Source organism: Sturnus vulgaris, chromosome 6, assembly GCF_052056855.1.
Source record: "Sturnus vulgaris isolate bStuVul1 chromosome 6, bStuVul1.hap1, whole genome shotgun sequence".
Classification (NCBI taxonomy): domain Eukaryota; kingdom Metazoa; phylum Chordata; class Aves; order Passeriformes; family Sturnidae; genus Sturnus; species Sturnus vulgaris.
This window is the reverse complement of record NC_142248.1, coordinates 301,046-320,537: the sequence shown is the minus strand read 5'-3', so window position 1 is coordinate 320,537 and position 19,492 is coordinate 301,046. Positions and strand designations below refer to the sequence as shown.

Below are 19,492 nucleotides of genomic sequence, written 5' to 3'. Positions count from 1 at the left end.
ATATAAAAACATTGGTCAGAGGGAAAGACATGGAAGGTCCTACAAAACAAAGAGGCCAGTGAAGCAGGCAGCATTTCATACAAAGCTCCCTGCATTCTGTCTGTGCTTCCACACCAACCCAATTCACTTCCTGCAGAAGGCCCACATGCATATTCTTCCTTCTCTAACCAGAATCCACTGCAAAGACTCTTCCCAGAGATTCTGGTCATAACCTGTTCTGGCTGAACAGGCCTAGCTCCCTCATCCATTCCTCAAAGAAGAGAAGCCCCAGACCCTTGACCCTCTTCATAGCCCTCCACTGGACCCAATCCAGGAGCTCTATGTCTCTGTTGTTCTGAGGAGCCCAGAGTTCAGCACAGTACCCTAGGTGAGACTCACTAGGGCTGAGCAGAGGGACAGGATCACCTTCCTGACCTGCTGACAGTGCTCTTCCTAATGCCCCCAGGACACCATTGACCTTCGTGGCCACAGGGACACACACTGATGGGTAATGGATGGCTTGTTGTCCCCCAGGACCCCCAGGTACTTTTCCACAGACCTGCTTCCCAGCAGATCAGCCAAGGTCAAATGTGTCTCATGTCCAGAATGCCAAACAGGAAATAAAACCCAAAGTCTTTTAGAAACCAGATGGATTGGATATTTCAATGACTTTCTGAACCATGAAATCAAATGAATAAAGACTATTAACAAGGACATGAATACAGGAATCAACTTAAAACGTTACAAATTCCCAGCTATTCCCACCTTAACCCTCACCAGGATCCTTAACAGCTGCCTCAGACGCAGTACAGTGCAAATACTTCACTCTAAGAAAGGTCAAACTTTTATACAAAATTCACCAATAGCCTCTGTTCTACAGCTGTATCAGTGGGTGCCCCGAAATTATTTACATCTTCTGAACACTACTTCAAACCTGCCTCATCAGTTGTGCTTCACCCAAAGTTCAACCCTGATCCCAGCTGTGATCTTGAGTTAGGACCTCTGCCTGCCCAGTAGGGAGCTACTGCCAGGGTCAACACTGAAGTCCCTGGCATGGCTGGCAATACATAGCTTGCTTGTCACTGTGTCTCCACTCTCTGCCCTTTGTATGATGTTGGCCTTACCACAATATCACACTTAAACCCTTCTTAATTGTGTCAGGGTGACAAAATACCAGAGCAAACTCAGGTTGCCACCAGCCTAATTCAAGTTCATCATGCCCTCATAGCTCATCCATGTACTTAATCCCAAATTATGGCCCCTTTTTTTCTGACGCAATTTTAATAGCAAGTAGGTGGCTGACCAGTTCCACCATGTTCTCTGCGGAGTATGGGGTACCCAGATTCTGTTATTCAAAATAATTCAGGCAGATTTCGGATGTTTTTCAGTGAAAAATTGCAGAGAACCACATGTGGTTTTAATGTCAGACCTCCTGCACTTTGGAACACTCAAGAAGCAAAATGATTTCTTAGAATAAAGCAGAGAAACCCTGCTGCCTCTCAGCTCTTTGCTGCTGCAAGCCCCCAAACCCTGCAAAGCTACTGTGCACCCCATGGCAGTGAGCAATAGATGGCTGGTACGGTAGCTTGGAGCATTTGGGAATAAGGAGAAATTATTCCATGGTTCACTGCAATCTTTCTGAAAGTCTTTCAGCCTTTCTCAGAGGAGGCCCATCACCAGATGATGCCAGGTTTTCATAACACTGACTTTGGAAGGGAAGAGGAAACTGACCGAGTGCTGTAGTAACTGACAAGTTTAGTTTTGCCTTACATCAAACTGACTCACCCTGCTCTGATACTAACTCACAAGTCTCTCTTAATTGGGAAAATCACTAGGATAGTACTCACTGCCAGAATTCTGGGTCATAAAGTCATTCTCTGACTCAGAAGAAGGTTTACAATAGCTGTGGCAGTGATATGTAGTGTAGGCGAGTCATGTTGAACTATTACCAAAAGCATAAGAACCTTATAAAACAAATACATAATACATGATACGTTCTTTGTTCTATAGCAAAAGATTTGACAATGCTATAATGTCCACTTAGATTTCAGGAACACAAAATTTAAAAAGTGAAGTTCCTAAGATGCTTCTCCCCACAGAAATAAAAAGTAGGTTTTTTTTTAAATTCAGAGGCTAAAATTTTAGCTGATATAAATTTTCTGGCAGGCATTAAATTTGTGGAAGCATACTGGTTTAAAACAGCTCAGAATGTGATTCTAGATTCATGGGACGAAACCCCATGCTTATTGATTATATAACTGCAAATGCAGATATGTCTCAAGTGCAGCATGTAATGTATGTACCAGTGTATAACAAAATTTTCCATGCATATTCAGAAGTAGAAAATGTTCTTTTCAATTTAAATTGTATGAGATTTAAATAAACAAATACTTTTGGGTGTTCAAATCAAGAACTCCAGTGAATAAAAATCAAGAAAATATATAAAATATTAATTAAAGGAACTAGTGATTTCCAGTGAATGGATAGTGAGGTAGCCAAAGTAAGTACTTTGTAGTCTCCCACTACCTGAACATTTAATGCTTTGACTGTGCAGTAAGGCTACTAAAACTAACACCACAAACTAAACTCAACAATAGTCATGCCAAAGCCCTGGGGACAACCTCTGGTCTCCAGCCAGAGAATTGTGAAGTGTGTGTTTAACAAGTCACAAGCATTTTTTGGACAACTGATCTGAAGGACAAAAAGAATTACAAGGCTACACCATAGTACCAACTAAACACTGGGAAAACCAAGTGGACTTTAAATGAATTTTGAGATTGTTTCCTCCCTTCTATTACCTCTGGAAGAGAGTCCTAGTTCGGGTATTCAGTGCTGGGTTTTTATGAGCACAAAATGAATTGCCTTTGGTAGAGCAAAGTGGGTTCATAGATGAGGAACTAACCAGTTGCTGTGGCATCTCTAAGGCCACATTCATGTCTCTGGCTTGAGAAGACATTAATCCACAGCGCGGGGCCGGGGGGACCCTCTCCACAGCGCCGGGCCGGAGGGATCCCTCGCTACCTGGCTCTTTCATTCATGCTTTCTCTTTCGCCATCTCCCTCTCAGGCTGAGGGGAAACGGGAGCGCGCGTGGGCGGCCGCTGGAAGGCTCCCTGTCAGTCAAGCGGCCGAGCTGAAAAGAAGGCGAGAGAGGGAGAAGGAGGCTGAACAGCTTTCCCGGGGGAGGGGACGGCTGTTGTCGGCTGCCAGCGTCGCAGCCCTTCTCGGGGGCATCTGCAGAGACGGGGTGGGGGGAAGGCGGCAGCAGTATTGCACCACAGACCCTTCCTGCCGCTTGTCACCTGTCCCCCCCTCCCCACACACGCACCCGGCGGCGGGGGGGTAGGGGGGCGGCCGCCCTGTCTGGCGAGCACCTGTCGCAGGGTCCGTACCCGCGGCGCTGTGGGGGCTGCCCGTGCGTGTCTGCCGGGGCAGCGGAGGGGGGCGAGCCCGGCAGTATCAGTGATGGGGGGTACGTGGGGCGACGTGTCCTCCTGAGCTCCCCGCAGGACCGGGGAACTTCCTCAGGCTGAGGGGCACTCCGTGGTGCCGGCACCAACCGCACCATGGGGGGCTGGCGAAGGGAGGCTCGGGGCAAATTGCACCGTTTCGGGCGGGGGGGCGGCCCCGCAGCGGGCTGAGGTGGGCTGGCGCTTAGTACCGGCGCGGGAAGGGAGCGGGCGGCTGCCGGCGGCGGCGGGAGCGGGGCTCTAGGGCTCGGCAGGGGAGAGCCCGCCGCCCCCCACCGCACCGCAGAGCTGCCTTTGTGCTCCCTCCGCACCTGAGCGCCGGGCTGGGAGGGACGGCGGAGGTGGGGGCGGGCACGGCAGCAACTGCGGCGCAGCCCTGGAGCCGGGGTGGGGAGGTAAGGCGAGGCTCGGCCGTGCTGCGGCGCTCCCGGGGCTGCGAGGGGCCGCTGCGCGCCGGGGGCTGCGGACACGGCACGGCACGGCACGGCACGGCACGTCCCTTGCTTAGCTTTTTCTGCAGCCGTTTCCCCTTTCGTCCTGCTGCGCGCAGAGAGATGCAACAGCGGCAGCCCGGTCCCTCGGGGAAGGACGGGGCTCGGAGGTGGGCGAGTGACATCAGCCCGGCTGGTGCGCGGTGAGGCTGCCGGGCGAGGGGCCGGAGGAGCAGCCGGCGGTGCCCTGCCGCTCCCGCGGTGTCCGCGCAGCCGGCCGCGGAGCGCTGAGGCGGCCGCAGCCCGGCTCGTCCGGCGCTTCTCGCACTCCCGGGGCGCCCGCAGGGCCCCGGCGCGGCGGTGGCGAGCGCAGAGATGGGCTTTTCCCCCGTTTTCCCCCGCTACAGAACGCCAGGATACGCGCAGCAGATGTCAGTGTATGCGCCTAGCGGACCTCGCTTGGGAAGGGCTGGGAGATTTGGGGAAAGCTGCTTTCAGCCGGCATAGCCGGTAGTTAACTACCGGCTGCAGTTAAAATTTTAGCAGCAGCAGCAACAGCTTTGCGATGCTTTCCGGGAATGCTGCTGCCTGGGAGCTACTCTTGCCGGCGGCCGGCGGTATGCCGGCGCTCTCTCCTAGATGGCAGTGCTGAGAGCAGGATAGCTGCCCGTGTAGGCAGTAAAGTGCTGGGAACCTGGAGACCTGTGCAGCTGGCTTTTGGCAGAGTTATGGGTGGAACAGAACAGCATTCACACGGGCCCTGTGAGCTTATTTGCAATCAAGACAATTTTTTTCTTCAAACTTTACATATGGTTGTCTTATTATGCAATTGCGTTTTGGTGAGACTGTGATTGTTACGTTATGAGAGAAAGGAAAAACAAATTTAGTAGATTAAGCCTTTTGTTTTGCAGTGTTATTTATAAAGGTGACGAGGTTCGGATCCAGCTCCGCTGGCTGCCACCTGCTTGGCAACGATTTACAGCTGGTGGTCAGATTCTATGTTTGTGTTAGTGCAACAAATCCCAGAGTGAGATGAAATGTGGCTGCGTTGCCCTCTTTTTTTTTTTTTTTTTCTTTCCTTCCAAAATGTTGCATACACTGAGGAAGCATTTTTTAAAAATTTATCATAATGTTTCGTTAGTCAGTTTGGGATGATAACTTCCTTGTTGTATAAATTGTACAGTTAATGGATCAAGTTCAAATCTCGGACAGAGCCAGTGGTCACGTTGATTTCAACACAAGTTTTGTGGTACATAACAATAGTGCCGAATTTTACCTGTGTGGGATAGCCAAAGCAAATTTTCTCACTGCTTGCTCTGCTTCCAGTTTGTTCCTTTGGAGTAGTAGAATGTAGTGATTTTGCCGATGTTCTCATTGATATATTTGTCTTAGTGTTGTACATCTGAAGCCAAGGATAGTTCAGAGGCTCAGTATGTGCTCATTGAGAGAGAAAATTTAGCTGGTTGACTTGAATGTGAATGAAATGGACATGAGAACTCTTACTCTATATTTGCATATTATGAGTCCAAGTGTTCTTAGTAGGTATGTGCGGAAAGGTAAGCACATCATATTTGGTAGTTTTATTCCTTTTGTTATAATTGAACAGGCATTATTCTTTGTAGGATTGTGTCGTTGGTTTGTTAGCTTTTCTTACTTCTTATTTAGCAGTATTATTGTTTAAGGGCTTTTAAAATGTTTGTCACTCCACTGCAGAAAGAGTTGCCAACTGAATGTCATGCATATAAAACTAGAACAAGAGCCTTTAAATAGCAAAACCATCAATTTAGTAACAACTTAGTGTGATAAATGGCAGAATGCACAAAAAGAATGCAAATCTGAACAACTATAGCATGCATCTTTTGGTATTAATTTTGATGAAGTACAAAGCACAAAAAGCAAATAAACACACACAGCTTTTAAGTGCCTAAACTGGTTTGAAATGGAAGAGGTGGTTTTTGTGTTTTTTTTCTGTTACATAATTTATGCTTTTAAAAAACGTGTGGGGTGGGGGAAAAATCAGAGAAATTTTTACAAGCATTTCTTTTGTTTTCTGGATCTCAGAATTCCATTATGTAGCAGGATGCTTTCCAGTATCTGGAAAGGCAGATGTTGCTGCAGCAGGAGCAATTACACTGATTTGCAGCACAGTGAAAAAAAAAATCTGTTCTTTCTGCCTCTGTCTAAAAAGGTCAGCCATGCAGCTCTTGTTTGGGCTTGTCAACAGAAGAGATGAGACAGGGAAGTTAAGCTTGTTCAACAAAGGGAGTGAAGTAATGTACAGTTAGGAAATTTCTAGTTTGGGAATAAAATGAGTAAATTTGCCTAACCAACTGCACTGAAGAATTTCACCTACTTGGCTTTCCCTCACAATTGTCCACAAGCCAACCCATTCTGAAAGGCAGGGAGTTTTGCAAGGTTTGGTTGGTTGTTAGTTCATTAACCAGACCTCTCTCTCCTGTGGAGTGTTGAGTCCAAAGGCAGAAGAGGCCGTGGAGACTAGAGGCATGTAGGCTTTTGTAGAAGAGCCTTTCTGACTCGTAGCTTTTCAAAAGGCACACGACAGAATCCCATAACTGAGAATTTTGCTCACACAGTTCTTTTTCAGTTTCCTGCTTACCCTCTGTAGGCCACAGCAACATGTGACTAATGTGACCCAAGATTCAACCTACGATAGGACACAGCTTTTTGGTTTAAACTGATGTTGAGAGTTTATCTTGAGATTGCAGAGATAATGTGTTTCTACTTTAGACAATATTTGAGACTTACTTGCAAAGAGAACATACAAATGAAATTTAAGAACTGAAGGACTGATTTGCCCTAAAGCACCTTAAGTAGAATAAGGCCAGAAGAGATGTAGAGTATGTATCCATGCTGCCACATAGAGAGCAAGCTATGGTAGTCAAGAAAGGCAAGGGTTTTGAACATGTCTGGAAGGTCACAGTATGTTTTATCTCATGATGGAGTTCATGTTCTTTTCAGACTTGTCTCTTAATTCTACAGAACCAGAATGTCCTGCGATTTTGAGCAACTTTAAAGAGCTAGTATGGTAATAATTCAGATCTTAGAAATCAGATTCAAGCGACTGTGTTGTAAGAGTCCTGATCTGTGACCAGCTAGAATGCCAGGAAGTCATATGTTATTGGTTTGTGTCTTTTTGACTTAATCCTTCCTTGTTTAGTGACCTGCTGCATGTAACCTGACTCCTAACCTCTCTGGGGCAGGAACAGCCTTTCCTAAGTTGTTTCAGTAGGGCTCAGATCTTTGTAGCTCTAGGAGATGGATGTAATAGAAACTGGTAACCATGGTTTAAGGTCATGAGTAGCTGCCAAAAATATTTAGTATTTTTAGGAGTTGGATCTCTAGCATAAAAAAATTATTTCTTGTTTGTTTTGTCATTCAGTATCATATTTAGTGTCATTCTGTGTGTGGGGGTATACAGTGCAGCTTTCTGTACTTTTATAGCAATTCTGTCCTGTGGACACAACTGTGTGTACCAACAGGAACTGGTTTTTGACATAAACTCACCCTTCAGGTATGAGCAACTTGCTTAAATTTCAGGGAGATTGTGACCTCCCTTATCTGTCATCAGATAAATGCCTTTTGTTATTGCAGTATATAATAAAGCCACTTAGACCATATTTTAGAAAATAATTAAAAATGTGACGCCGGGCTTAAACAACAGTGGGTGTCAGCAAGGGTGAAACTACGAGTAACATATTTAACGTACATGCATTTGTTTAGGATGATGGCTGTCTTTGTAATCCTGTGTGTGCAAACTTGTTACCTCCAGATGGGCCAGAGTTTCAGGCAGGCCTCAAAGCTTCAATGAGAAGTTACCAATCACTGCAGCATGCAGAGCCTGTTCCTTGCTAGTTTTGCCCACTGCCACAGCTGACATGTCACTATCTAAACTGATATCTGTGTGGATTCACTGCTTCATCAAGCTTCATATGACACAGCTAGTCTTAATTAGCCTGCTTTTTAGAAATCATTCAAATGTTGTAGTCTGAGTATGGCTAGAATGATTATCTAAAGATCAGGTTTCATTAAAAGTGCTGAGAGGACTCTGAAGGCAGCAGTTTTGTGCAAGATAAGAGTGTTCCTTAAAGAAGCTGATGGAGGATAGAGTTCCTAGCAGACACTGACAGCATAAGATGTCACTGTAGTCTAGTCTGAAATTGTATGTCTTAAGAATAATTGGATGTCCTTGACTTCACAAGAAGTTTTTACACTGAAGAAACTTAATAGTGGGGTAGAAACTGCTTTCAGGAGCTGTGTAGGTATTTGTTTCTGTTCAATTGCATTATTATGACTATGGAGCAATTAGTTTTGTTCTACATGTAAATGTGAATTGAAGAATTCTACATTAGAGGAAGACATTTAGTTTATCCTGGTGAACTTGTGTTCTGCACCTATCAGTTCTGAATGACTTTTTTTCTCCAGAACTGCTTGGAAATCAAGGAAATGGATGGTGTAAGCTGTATAACATTACTGGTTCCAAAGGAGTCTCTGTCTGGAAGCTGTGTGTTCCAAAGCTGTTGGTTCACTTGCAGATGGTCCTTTGAAACCTGCAGCTGACAAAGGTCAAAAAGTCCTTGATGTAATTAAATATGCAAAATCTCATACGAATTATTTCCATACCCTTGCAGAACTTTTTTTTATCAGTGGGGCCTTTTGCAGAATAGGCTGCTGTCAGTAGGGAGCAGGTTGGAAGTTGGGAGGCCAGGACACTAACACTGCATGCAATGCCCTGAAATACATTCCACAGCTGTAACCACAATATTAAATACAAACCCAATGTAATTCTTGATGGTTGATCACAGCTCTGGGGAAAAAAAAATCACTGGATATTTTAGTGGGCAAGTCCAGTAGACGTAGATTTTTCCATTTCAAAAAATGGAAGAATTTTATCTCTGCCTAGTATTTCCTTTAGGCTTTGTTATACAGTTCTTGTAAAAAAACAACAAATGCAGAAAGAATCTTGCAAAATATGGTTCTATTTGTATTTGTAAGTAGGCAGTTATCAAATGCTGTCTCTCTTTCCTATGTGACCCTGAGAGATGTGGGAGATGGATTTATTTAATTGGGAAATTGAGAGCTAATCTACATATGGAAATTCACAAACATTAGCATACCAAGCTTGTTTTCCACATGCACGTGACCATTATACAATCAGACTGTATACTGGAAATGTATATGCCTGAATATTTGGAATGACTATTCTGGTGTGTAGCCGTGTGTAGACAGACTCTTAGATTTGAATTAGTATTGCAGCAGTTGGTGAAATCAAATCTAAACCTGAAGGAGAATAAAACAATGAAAGGAGCCCTTTATCAGTGCAAGTAGAGATGAAGTAAGAGCACAAAGATCTTTGAGGTACATGTGCATTGGAAAAGATACATACATTCGTCTGAGAACCCAATATGAGAAGTTGAGGTTAAAAATCCTTCTAGATATCCACTCCTTAGTTTGTTCTGTATATGTTGGTGAACAGAATGTTTTCAATTTAGAGGAATACTTTGTATTTAGAGCTGCAGGTGTTTCTTCAGGTAATGATGTGTCTTGTGTTACTAGTGCAGCAAAGTGAGTCTGTGACATTGAACTCAATCCTTGTGGGTCCTTTACAACTCACAATATTCTGTGATAAACATTTATTATTTCTTGAAATTCATAATTACTGAAATCACAGTTATGCCTAGAAATCTCAATGTCCCTAGATCCCAAGAGTTCTGTGTGTCTGGAGATATCTGTACCCCTTACATATGAATAAAGACAAAGATAACTCACATTAAGTACTATTCAGAATTAGATGTTGAAAATTGGCATGTGAATAGCACTGTGTGTAAAATTAAGTCAATTAAATATAAAATTGTTTTAAATAAATGGCAAAGGAAGACTAGACACAAGACAGTGGGGCTATTGATGCAAAGGAACAAACAAGATACTTGAAAGAAATTGTTTAAAAAAAATGGAATATTTGTTAAAAATCAGTAAACAATTTATATTTTCTTTATAGTGCACAAGTTTTGTTTCTCATGTCACATTCTGAAGTAATTGGCAGTGGAGTATTTGCACTGTGAGACCACATCAGCCTATGAACTCACTGCAAAAATAGTCAGAAGACATATTACAACAAATTAAGTCTGGCTTGTGAGAAAATATGGCCTAAAATTGTGATTGAATTTAAACTGAAAAACTTTTCTAAATGAGTGTTTTATTGAGGAGATATATTTAGGATGTTTGTTTACCTTCAGTTATTTAATTTTTAATTTTTTTAACAACCTACCTGTATTGTTTCTGATTTTCTTAGAAGAAGAGACTTGAAACTTTCACATTCTTAACGACTGAACAGGACCATTTGTATTTACTAATATGAGGTTTGTGCACAGCTCCCTTCATTATTGAAACTATAGCATACTACTTAGGTTACTGCTTCTATATAGTTTAGTTCCCTTCTAATTTACCTCTTAGTTTGATTCCCTTCTGATTCCACCTCTGAGGGTAGCTTAGATAAATTTAGGTGATAGCTTAATTTGGACCAGCGTACACATCACTTTCAAGATCAGGTTATATACATTTTTTCCCCCCTAATTCCACACTCTAGAAAATAGCAATCATTGTGGTTTCTACTCTGAGACAAACATTTCCTTTTTGCCTCTAGATAGTTGCTACTCCTCTTCACTGGGAAACCATATTCTGTTCATAACACCAGTGATACAAGCCTCTAATGGTATCTTAGAGTGTTTTAGAAAATACAAATGCTGTCGCTTGGTAAAGAACTCTTCTGGATATTGTTGAATAACCAAAACCATTGAGGGGAAAAAAGCTCAGAGTTTTGCACAGAGAGGGTATTTGTTCTGAATTTTATCTCTCAGTTGCTATAAATAATAACCACTTTCATAATAGATGACTCGCAGTCTGTAAAAGCAGGTCATTCCAATTATTGTCTTCTTTCTCTTCCTGCTGCTTCAATGGCAGGAGATTTTTAGCAGCCAACAGCATTGCAGGTGGATGTGACCACTTCCTGGATGCAAGACAAGGGGAAGGCTCCACTGGGGTATAGGAAGCTTTGTGTCCTTTGGCAAGGCAGGATTTAAGAGGCCAAACGAACAACCCAAGTTAGCTTGGGTTTTGTAGCCTCACTCCTGCCTCCCACCAGCTTGCCTGGAGCACAGCTTTACTTTGCTTATGTGTAATGAGAGTTGTCAAGTAAACCTTAAAGGGATGGGGAGAAGAGCACTTGAGAAGTTTCTTCTTTGGTTAAGAGAAGTCCAGGTGAGCAGAACAGCCTATTGGACCTGCTCAATGGTCTCTGAAATTTGGGCTGTCACAAGCAGTCCATGGGTTGCAGGTTGGCAGTTGTCATGTGCAGTTATGGTGACAACACAAACAGCAGAAGCTTTTCCACACAGACACTCTTGAGACCTGTTTTTACCATTAGCTGTTGATTAGCTACTACTCAAAAGACAGGCTGCTGGATCTCCCTGGATATGTTCCATGTGTTTCATTTTGCAGCTCATACTGGTGTCTTGGAATTGACCAAAATTTTGGGATAATTAAAATACAGGCATGTACTCCAATAAAATTTTAAGGAAAGGAGTCCATTGCAGGCCTGCTAATGGCATGGAGAATCCATATAGGCTTGAGGTTTCATTTTTCTCCACTCTTGCAAGATTTAGGTCATAATGTTTAGGTCAGGACATTTAGAAGCAAGCTAGGCATCTTGATTCAGCCTCCCTAAGAGAATACTTGTTTTACCAGAGATGTTATTTGAAGCATTCTTGGATAAGTGATAACACTTTTGAATTTACTGTCAGTTGACTGGTTTACACTTGCCTGTTTGGTTTGGTTTTGGTTTTTTGATTGGTTTGTTGTTTGGTTTTGTGTTTTAATGCAGGTAAATAAAGTATGCTTAATATGTTTTTTTCCTAGCATCATCCAGAGATTCTGGTAAAAGGAATTTATTTTATTCATGAGACAGTGCATTTTTTTCTGGTGGTTCTACAGAGTCTTTTTTACTTTTAAGAACACAGGCTTGCTGCTTCCTTCTTGTACCTTGACTGGTTGAGTATGGCTAGGTTTGTTTATTGTCTTTTGCAGAATGCCTACCATTTGGTACTCCAATGGCATCTGTTCCCTCATTTTCAGTATCAGTAACAGTGTACGTTACCAGACTGGGGCTTGGCTGAAGCTCCTTCAGGAGCAGATCTCTCCCTTGCCAGTGGAGATCACTGCCACCATTCCATTACCCTGACTGAAGCCTCTGCTCCTTAAGTCTCAGAATAGCAAGCCAGAGAGGTGGAATAATTTAAGTAGTTGCCTTGTTTCATTCCTCTTCTAAACATGGAAATTGGAGCCTGCAAACATTTGTAAGATGAAATGTTGGCACAGATGTGGTAATTTCTGTGAAACTGCAGATGTGACTACTTTGCTATGAAACTGCTGGGAGCTTCAAGAATTATTGTAACAAATCCTGTGACTAAAGTCATGTAATGACTATTTTATTGTGCTGATGATTGCTTTTGCACTTTAGCGTCTGTTTGGAATGGTCACATAGTTAAAATAGTTATTACTTTCTTTTAAATTAGAAGAGGACTTCTCTCATACTTGCATGATGCCTGACTTGCACCAACAGACACAAGCTGAGTGCCCAAATTCTGTCTATATTTCAGGCTCTTAGTTATTGCTTTAAACCAAGTTTTCAGATGGTGCTCTGTTCTTAGTGGTAAATTACTGCAAGCACATGTAACATTCTCCATGCTAGGTACGTTTTCTAACATCCCAAATTTCTGAATTATGTATATTGTCCCCAAAGCAGGCACTGACATTTGCTCTTTTATCCCATTTGAGCTTTTTACATCATGTACAATGGTGTATGAATTTGTTAGGAAAAACCATCATCCCTTTGAATTTCCTATGAGCTCTCTAGCACTGCAACCCCTCAGACTTCTAATTGGAAATGGTGTAGATCTTGAATGTAGTTTTGGCCATTGTCACAGGTTTGCGTGTTGCCAGTGGAGAGTAGCTCACAAATGGAGATTCAGTGCTCTAAAGTTATGTAGTGATGCTAAATAATGAACCAGCAATTAACCAACAATGTTTTATCTGCAGTGTAGTCTGTGCAACTCAGAACATCAATTTTCAGTCTGTTATCCGTGAGTAGATTAGATTACATTATATTAGTTTAAATTGAGAATTGTTGCTTTGTGTTAGCCCTGGGCATGACTTTAATGTTAAACTTACTAACTTTAATAAAGGGGTTTTTTAAACCCAAAAAATGGTGCCAGAGGTAAGATACTGATGTAGGCATGATGCTGGTTCCAGTGTTTAGACAGAAGAGCTTATTGTCTATGTATCCAGGATTTAGAAAAAAATTCTCTTCTGCTTGGTAAGCTTGCTTCAAAGTCCTGCTGGTGCTAACTGTGGCTTCACTGTGTTCTGTCACAGTCTAGTGGCCTGGAATTTGTAAAGCTGTGCCTATGAGATTGCTGATTACACTGGGAAGAGCAGGCAGTCCAAAGCTAACTGGAATAGTGGCTGCTGTCATTTGGGAATTTGCTTTATTAAGGCATCCAGCTTACTCCCTTGGTTGTTGATGCTGAACAGAAATGGAGAGTAAGTCTCTAAGCTAATTTATTGTCTGTCCTTGAAACCAAATGTTTATTCCAGTTTGGATTATAGAGTTTCCTATCTGTGTCTACAAGCTTTTCTTCTTCTTTTCCCAGCTGATACCAATCTCTTCTGCTCTGTGCATGGCTTCCACTCTGTCCATCTGTGTCTGTCACCTCTCCAGCCCAAGTGTCAGCTCCTGTAGCTCTGTATTTCTCTTCCTCTCAGAGCAGAGTAACCTTCTGCCACAAAGGTTTCAGACCAAGGAAGTACAAACTGTCCTCTTTGTCCACTGCATCCTGTCAGATTAGCGGCTTCTGATTGATAATGATATTGCCGAGTATGAAAGAAGCAGCTTTACCAGGAGCTCTGAAATCCCATGGTTGTAAGGGACTTAATTGTGGGCTGAAATGAGCTGATGGCCACCACCACAGGATACACGAAAGTAATTTTCTTTTTTTGTTGTTGTTGTTCTCTTCTGCTACTGATTGCTATGGACACCATTCTGATTCTGAGAACACAGCAGGTATTCAGAAACATCATCCTAATGTCCTGGAAAATACCTCATTGATCCAGCCAGCCACTTTTAGGCCTTTTCCTGCAATACTGAACTTAAGCATTGCACTTGCCTGGTTGTAATTGCTAATTTTCTTCCTTGGTTGCTGCATGACTTTAGGAGCTGGCGCTTCATAAATCACCAGAGGTAGAGATGAGCAGAAATCTGAGATCCTGCTAACATGTCATGCTAGACAAAGTCTTGCTTGCTTGTCATAGTGATTTGTCCTAGAGAAGTATTTTTTTTTCCTGTTGTTTGAGAACAGGTCTCAGACCTTAGATCAGTGTAAATTTCAGAGGTCCTCTGCAGTGCTAATCCCTCATTGCATTGCTTTGGAGTTGTTAATTGATAATAATTCTGGATGCTTAATGCATTTTGTTTGAGGATTTCTAACCTTTTCCTGGCAGACTCACTCAGTGACACTGGTTGATTGGAGTGGTTTTGAAGAAGCAAAGGGATTGAAAGGCAGAAGACGCTGTTTCTCTTTTGTGTGCAGTGGTGCCATGGAAAGCAAGAGCTGGAAAGGGTGAGAGAATGATTGTTCCTATCCCTCTCTGTACCTTCACATTTGAAGAGTGTGATGCAGAAGCAGAGCTCCATCTGCTGATGTTCCCTTTTATGTGAGATTGCTTCTCAAAGAAGGGGGTATTACATAAATGCCTTTGCTGACCTGTTTTTCTGTGTATATGTGATATCATGTCTGTGGGCATATTAACTACTGCACAGAAAAGTGAGAAATCAAGTCAGTTTCAGGGCTGGAGAAAGTAAGCTCCCCTTTTAGTTGTATGCAGATCATCATTTCTAAGCAAGATTTAGCATCTTCACAAAACTTGGACCAAGATCACTTCAGACATTACCCCAAAATGAAGCTTGATGTTTCCTCATGTTGAACTCAGGTGGCAGAGGGAACAAGGTCAGACTATATGGTGTTGGCTGGTAAGAAGGGAAACTTCAAGGTCTGTCCACACACACATAGGTATTTTTTTTTCTGTCTGAAAGGATTCTGATACTCAGCTGAGGACCAAAATCTGCTCTTCTGTTTTGTTTTGAAGTGGTGTCTAGGGAAAAGGAAAACAGTGTTGGCAGCAGCTTCATTTGCTTTGAGCATTATGTCTGTCTATTCCCAGGAGAACTCATTAATTTTTAAGGCTGTAGCAGCAATAGGCTAAATGGATACAGTCGTGATATACTGGTGGTTTGAGATAGTGCATTCATCCTTTTGGGATAAGCAGTTCTGCTTCCTTCAGAGATTGTGTGGCACCCCAAGATCACTGGGTCAGTCTAACGTGAGAAGTCAGCTGCTTAGTAAACAGGAAGATGCCATTTGGTACAATAATGGAAACAATAAAACTGTTCTTTTTAGAGCATTTTCTGCTCTCTGAATCCTCTTAAGATTCATTTACCATGCTACTAACTCCACCTGTTTGTAGAAAAGGGGTTTATGCAAGAAGGTCAGGCTCTTGCCTGATGGTTTATGCTGGGGAGACTATAATGTGTGAAAGACAAGGTTCTGAGCTACATTGATTGCTCCTCAGTAATTGCTAGTCAGGATGAGAGTTGATTGTTGACTCGCAGGATCTTAATGTTGTGAATGGACAAGCTTTTCAAACCTGGCTATGTTAAAGGTGCTCATGTTTCAGGTACATATATATATAGCTCTTTTGTAGCTTGTAATGTCTAAATACTTTTAAAAAATCAAGTAAAATTAAAACAATACTGGCCTGCTGTGGGAAGTCTTGTATCGGACAGGGTGTAGAGCTCCTGAGTCCTGACCTAGGAACAGAGTTGTTGTATCCAACTTCCTTTCTAAGAAAAGTCATAGTAGACTGCCACTGCCTCCCAAAGCACAGCCTGGACTCTGAGAAACATGAGGCTTTTTAAAATGGGTAGGTGCTTCAAAGGGGCAGTAATTAGCTGAGCTGGCAATAAACAAGCAGGGAAGGCTGTGGCATGGCCCTGGAGCCCCAATACCTGTTTGTTGTCACGTGTTACACAGCCACAGTGCATGGGGCAGGATAAAATGGGGATTCTTGCATGAGCCACTGTTGGGGCTGGGGTTCACAAGTGGGACAGACCTGGCTGCAGCTGAGGCCTGAGGCACTCTGCAGGCAGGTCTTGGGTACATGAGCACAGCTGTGAAGGTACCAGGAGTATTGAAGGATTTAGGACAGTGAAGGATGGAGGCAGTCAACTTGATGGACCTCCATTTGGTCCTGAAAGCACTTACTGACTTTAATTTGAGCTTACTATCCTTACTTTTAACTGTCCTGGCCTTGCTTGAGTACTGAGATGATTTAATGCAGATTTGGCTGGTCATGAAGTGCCTGTCTGCCCTGTCCATTCTCTTAACAATGTCTAATGCTGCTTCTCTTTGCACTATTGCAATCCATTTCCAAGAACGGGAAGTCAGAAGTGTGCAGTCTGTTCTAGTTGATGGGGTTGGAAACTGTAGGGGCTCCAAATTGGATGCTATATAGCTTCTAGTTAAAAAAAACAGTGTCCAGATGTCGTGAAATACTCCACTTTTAAACATCAAGGGGAGAGTAATGCTCCATCTAATGCAAATTATATTCAGTGTGTAAAGCTCTTATATGTACTGTGTATTTCATAGTGTCTGCAAGTTTATAGTGCTTATCTTCTGGGCCCTAGACTGTTAACATCATTGGTCCTGTGATGGAGGAAAGATCAAGCCCTCTAATGCAAGAATAACAGAGAAAGTATAGATGGACAGTGACCCAGACCACAGAAACAGCTTTGTGCTTTAAGAACCATGGATGTAAATGTGTACTCAGATTCTGGGGATCCCTCATTCCTTGGGGAGACACTGACAACTTGATACTTGACAAGATTAGACTCAAGGGCACTTACTACCTGCAAGATTCAGCCTTAAATGCCTGCCGAAATGTTTTCTGCCTTTGGAGCTTGTAATGGTTCAAAGCTTCTCCTTTTTTTCACCAAAATTTAATTTATAGTTTATTTAAAAAATGAAAACAGGAAATCCAATCTACTGTGGCACTAACACTTTTTTCCCACCTCCCTCCCCAAGTCTCGTTTCCTGGACTGGAACCTTGTATATTTTTTTTCAGGAAGTTCCAGGTTTGTTTTGCTAACATATGAGGGATTTAAAACCTAAATGCTGGCAAAACCTTAACTAGCCTATTGCAAATGTGTCACTATTCATTAATGACTCTCTAGGGTGCAGTATGTTCCTTGGTGGATTGGCTTCCTGGAAATTTAATGGCAGTTTGTGAATTGGCATCCAATTTTGTTTTTAGTCTGTCGCCTGCTACTATAGAAAGCAATTTTGGTTCTGATAATTTGAGATGTGTTGTTTTGCTTTGCTTTACTTTCATGTTGTACTTTAGGCAGGAGGATGAGTCAGCTGGTGTGATCTTTGAGAAATAGTACAAAGAAAGATTTCTTTGAGGCCACTTACTCTTGTGGAAATTATGCAGCATATTTATGCCTTGCTATCAGTAACCAGTTGAGTTCCTATCTCACCTGTTGGTGAAGTTCAGAAAAGGCACCTGAGACTTGTGTGTAATTGTAGCTTTATTTATTTTCTGTAATTTTATGGGGGTTGAGATAAGAACTATAGGGCACTGTGGAATGTACTTAGTTCCTGGTACATCTGGAGGGGAGATTATTTTGCTTCATCTCATTAAAGTGTTGAATTGCTTTTATTGTGACATGCTACAATATTCTGCAGTACTTACATGCTGTCCATACAACATTTTTGTGCAATAACTTTCTAAATAATTTCAGGTACAGGCGCAGTCATTCTGGAATAGTTATTGTTTGAATACTCATCCTTTTATACTGTGGCATAACTTGTATCTGTAAACAGAGTCATAAATGTTACACAGTTTTGGAGAGCTCCAGCTGTAAGACCCAAAGTGGCCTATATAGAAGAAATTTATTTTGTGTTGAACTGCTTAGAAAAAGTATCATCTTTTATAAGAGTACCCTCCTTAAAATTACCGTTACCATTTTGTTTTCAGCTAGTTTTTTGTAAAATCCTTTTCAGTCACTTTATTCTTTGTTAATTTTGTGACCTGTACTCTGGCTCACTAGGAAGCACGCAGGCAGGAGTACACCTTCTTTGAATCAAGTTAGAATTTCATGATCAGGGCTGCACCACTAGTATTGAGAGTCATGTGGGTGGGGAAGGGCATTACATCAGTGGTTCACTTATGGGTAAAGAAAGGAGAAAGTTGTGGCTGTGCAGAGAAGTGGATGCAGAACTGAGTAAAACTGGTGAAAGGGTGACCGGCCATGTGGCTGGAAAATATCTTCTGTTTCCATATCAAATTTCTCTGATGCAGTCTGTATCACAAGTGTCAGAAGGTGTTTGCTCTCTCTGTAGCCTCTTAGAAAAATTACTTTGAATGATTGTGTGGATTTTCCTGGGGTTGTAAGACTAGACTCAAAACTGACTCTGTGGATCTAATGTCCTTAATACATTTAGAAGTCCTAGGCAGAAGAATATAGTAATTTCGATGCTTGCTGTTTTGTGAAATCCTGTGAGGGGAATTATCCTTACTCCATGAAGACTGAGAACTAAGGAAGCTATTGTGACCACTTGTAGTGGCCGGCTCTGTAGCAGAGTTTTTTCGTGTGTTATGTGGGAGGCTTAGGTTTCATCAGTGGAGAATTTAATTTCCCCATTTCACAGAGGTTGGATTTTTACAGAACTGTAACTTTGTGTATCTTACAGAATCTGCATGAGAGCAGAGCTGATTTATGTTGAGACAGATCTTCCACACGGCTGTGAAAACAAGTGCACAAATTCAGAGTAGCTGAGTGTAAATCTGAAGTAACTGTCATGGAGATTAATGTTCTCTCTAGGAGTTAATCTAGATTTACATCAGGGAAACTGTGACCATAATCTCCCAGGATTTATCTTCACTAGACTTTAGTAGTTCACTAAATTAATTGCTCATTAACTTGAGATGGCTGATTATTGTGGATGCTTTCCACATATTCCTTCTTACAACAGTCAGATTTAAAGATAGAGCTCCACTAGATCAGGCCATATCTTATCTGTTCTGAAATCCTGCTTGTTAAAAGCTGTTCCCTTCAGCTAGGTATGAACACCAAGTGCAGTCAGCAGACATTACACCAAGGAAGTAACTGCAATACACAGCAGTACTCGGGAATCTAAACTTGTGCACATTTGGGTCAAAGCAGCTGGGACATGGCAGCCCATACTACTGAAGGCAGTTAGAATAAGCCAGGGGTTTAGAGAGGTCCTGCAAGGTAGTCCCAGATTACCCTTGAAGGCTGGCCTTGCCAGTTTCTACAGTGGAGTGGAGCAGTGCAGTCATCAGTGTGAAGTGGTTTCACCACTGAGATATGCAAGCAATGGCATGAGCTACCTCCACTCAAAACATTTCTTTCCTTGTGTGTCAGAAAGAGCTGCTTTGGTGCTTTGTTAGTTCTGCACAA

General features: G+C 42.4%; 1 protein-coding gene across 21 annotated transcripts in view; it reads left to right on the top strand.

The window, feature by feature from the left end:
* The first annotated feature begins 3,251 nt into the window (after window positions 1–3,251).
* Window positions 3,252–19,492, top strand: part of PTPN5 (protein tyrosine phosphatase non-receptor type 5) — a 73,786-nt gene continuing 57,545 nt past the window's right edge. For 4 of the 21 annotated variants that reach the window (XM_088166628.1, XM_014887308.2, XM_088166632.1 and 1 more), the window contains exon 1: window positions 3,646–3,843. The gene's annotated coding sequence lies outside the window, so the exon portion shown is untranslated. Of the gene's footprint in view, window positions 3,363–3,645; window positions 4,050–4,106; window positions 4,317–4,557; window positions 4,642–13,326; window positions 13,495–14,451; window positions 14,571–19,492 lie in introns of those variants that run through there. The other 17 variants (XM_088166630.1, XM_088166622.1, XM_088166627.1 and 14 more) reach the window with 15 other exon arrangements.